General features: G+C 35.5%; 1 pseudogene; it reads right to left on the reverse strand.

Moving 5' to 3' along the window:
• Positions 1-378: 378 nt before the first annotated feature.
• Positions 379-3,619, reverse strand: LOC100916296 (annotated as a pseudogene).
• Between the last annotated feature and the right edge of the window lie 17 nt (positions 3,620-3,636).

Here is a 3,636-nt window from a genome sequence, read left to right on the forward strand (position 1 = left end):
TAGCAGTTCTTGTGGAGGCAGAAGGTTGGGAGAGGGGAATAGGTATTAATGAGGGAGCTGTTTTAGGAAGCTTTTCTTCTCATTGTCTCTGCTGGACTGAAAGGAAAGTTGTCATTTCTGAGGGATGGAGTCAAACAAATTGGCTAGAAAGTCATATCTTAAGAGGAACTAGGAAAATATCCTTTGCCACACTTGTATATTACCACACTCCTGTTACATTTAGAAATAAATTAATTAACCTCCTTCAATCCAAGAGTATCAACCCATTTCACCCTTTGCTTTGTCTATACAGATGGATATTTGTATGTATATGGAGACTTTCTTATCAATGGCTGCCTTGGGATATAAGCCTAATAATAAAATCTCTGAGTCAAAGAGTGACATTTAACACTTTATTTGTATAATTTCAAATTTATTTCCAAGTGGTTGTACTAAGTCACAACTCCCAACAATGCATTAGTGGGTCTATCTACCCACAACCCCTCCAACATTGACTTTTCCCGTCGTTCGTCATTTTTTCCATTTTGCAAGGTATGAGGTAAACATTTTAGGGCTGTTTTGATTTGCATTTATCTTATAATTAATATTGGAAGATTCTTTCATGTAATTGATAATGTTTTACACTTTTTTTGAGAACTATTTGTTCAGATCCTTTGAGAATGTCTTTTGTGGCCAGGCATTTTAATCTCAGGTGCCTCATCTGCAAAATGGGGCTAATAATATTGATTGTATCTATTCTGCAGTGTTGCTCTGAGGATCAAATGAAAATGTAATTTGCAAATCTTAAAGAGCTACATAAGTTCTGATATCATTATCATACTCTTTGTTTATTCTTATAACTCAGAGCTTTTCACAGTACAAACAGGGTTAAGCAAGGTATTTAGGGGCTTAGATTGAAAGTACTGGGCTCCCTAAAAAAAAAGGTGAAATAGATTCATTTATCTTATCTTTGGTCAGAGTTTTCCAAACTGTGGGATGCTTCATTCTGATGGACCGAAGATCTTTTTTGGGGGCATGTGAAGTGAAGGCTAAAAATTATTGTATCTTTTCAAGTACAACTAACTTCCATAGCAATATATCTACTTTTTTTGTTGTTGTTTTTTTCTTTTTTGTGTGTGTCAATATAAACTAGTTAACAGTATTTTCATTTTTTTGTTGTTCTTTTCGTGTTTATGGCTAATGGCTCCAAGGGGAATGTTAAAAAGCACTAGTTTTCTGCTAGCAGGGTAGGTTCATTCTGTGCACTTATTTTTTTGGGAGAAGAGGGAGGATTGGAGGGGGAAAGCAACAGTTGAGTGAAAGGCAAAAAACACATGTACTAATCTTCCTGCAACTGGTGTAGGAAATAAATATTTAATTTTCCCCTTATAGACTTTGGGAGAGGTACCTGTTCCAATCTGTTCACTCCACCCTCACTCTACCTCCAATCCTGTTCCACTGTGACTAATTGCCACAAGTGTTTGAGCCTTCTTGTCATCAAGGCTAATATCTTTAGATTGTTCAGATACAGAACACAGGCAGTGTAGGTGAAATCATCTAAGCATTTCACTTTTTTCTTTTCTTTTCCTAGATCAGAATAGGAGAGGTTACTTGGTTCCCAAGAATAAAGCTTCTCGAGTGGATCTTGGCTTTCCTCTCCAAGGGAGGAAAAACTCTAGAAAACTAGAGTTGTTTTGAAACTTCTGCTGGATTATAGATGAAAATTAATCTGAAGCAACATTCACAGTTATGATAGGCAGTATATTTCAAGAGACTACCTTGCTCTGTCTCTCACAAATACATACATACACAGATGTGCATGGGATGGAAACCCTTTCCAGTCACTGGGCTCTGCTTGCTCATGTCAGATATATGATCACACAGGTGAGTAGCATCCCACCTATCATCAAGTACTTGTGTGGGAAGGGCCACTTCTCAATAAGTTGCACGACAGTGTTAGCAGAATCTTCTTGAGTGCCCTTCAGGGTCATTCTCTGGGTCCTCAGTCCCTCCAGAATACTGTGCCCATCTCCAATAAGGCCATCCGTGCTGAGGTGAACTTTCTGGAGGAAGGAAATAAACTGCAGTGATTCATCCATGGCTATGGTGATATCGAAGCCATTTGTGATGAAGAGTCTTGCCAGAAGCTCTTCTCATTGTCTCTCCTGTTGGTCACTTGCATATTGCCAATGTTAGATCAATACAGTCTGCAAGTGCTGTACATTATATTTTAACTTCACACAAAGTTTGGCAATCTGGCACTTATTAAGAGGCTCTTTATTGGACAAAATCTCCAGGCATTCCAGGCTGCTGGATATCTGGTCTATCCTTGCTTGGATTTTACTTTCTATTATATGCAAAGATTCCTTGTCTGATGTCTCCAGGTGTCCATGTAAGACTGGATCTCGTGGGCCTGCTTGTGGGGACACTTCCACCACAGACCCAATTCTGGCTTCTGAATCTACTTTTTTTCAATGAAAAGAAAGTTTAAATCAAAATCAAGAAAGCAACACTAATATAGTGAATTTGATCCAACTGCAAAATGGAGCAATGACTGCAGCACAGGAATTACATAATATGGCATGCACAAATAAGATTAAATTTGAGTTAGTACATGTTTAGTCTTAACATCAGAATGATCTATCACAGTCAATTCAGCTTAAGCTCAGGACTCAGATGAGTTATGCTGTTACACTGTTTGCTTCCTTTTAATGTGAAGTTTTACAAACATATATCACAATGCATTAAACAATTTATGTGGAAGTAAACAATAACTACTAAATTTGTTATATTTCTCATTCATTTTGGTAAGAATAATATGTAAACTTTCCTCCAAACATCATAACTTCTAAAAATAATTAAAATGATTCAAGGATAATTATGGCTGTGATGAATGCAATGAGCAAACATAATTTTATAAGTTTTTAGGTGAAGCATTCTTTCTATCGTGAGGTGAAGTGACAGACTAGGCAAATTCTAAGCATACATTTTCATATATAGCTAGTGTAGTGATGTTTAAAAAAAAAAAAGCACCAATAAGGCCTTAAAAGAATGGTCATCATAATTTGAAAATTTTCAACAATTAAATTTGTCAAATTTTTATTGTCTCTAATTTTAAAATAATATCTCTTTGTTATGGATAAACACATAGCCAATTTAAAGAGAAAATCCATGGCAGCAGCTAATTCTAATACAATCAAAGACAAAAGAAAATGTAAGTGGCAAAAATATCAATATAAAGAAGGGCCAAAATCCAGAAATAATGACCTTCTGTATTTATGAGTAGGACACATGTTAGAGAGAAAATAATGCTGTTTGTTTTTGTAGTTACTTTAACAGCAAGTATCATTAAACTAATAAATTGAAACTATATCTTGAAAATGTACTTGTGATGAGGGCAAGATGAAAACTTATAATATCAGAATGATAGTGAATCACATGCAAAGCACTTTCAAACAGCTTGATTATAGAGAGTTTGGTGAGAAGAAGTGCCTGTATTTCTGTAGACCATTATGATAATTAACTAAAGTCTTTCTATTTTTGCAAATGTATGAAGCAATCAATGAAATGAAAAATGCTTGATTACATATGTATATTGTTGAACCTAATGTTAGAGAAGACTTGTTACTTTATAAGCCATGGATGGAATAATGATGG

The sequence above is a fragment of the Sarcophilus harrisii genome, chromosome 4 (genome assembly GCF_902635505.1).
Source record: "Sarcophilus harrisii chromosome 4, mSarHar1.11, whole genome shotgun sequence".
Classification (NCBI taxonomy): domain Eukaryota; kingdom Metazoa; phylum Chordata; class Mammalia; order Dasyuromorphia; family Dasyuridae; genus Sarcophilus; species Sarcophilus harrisii.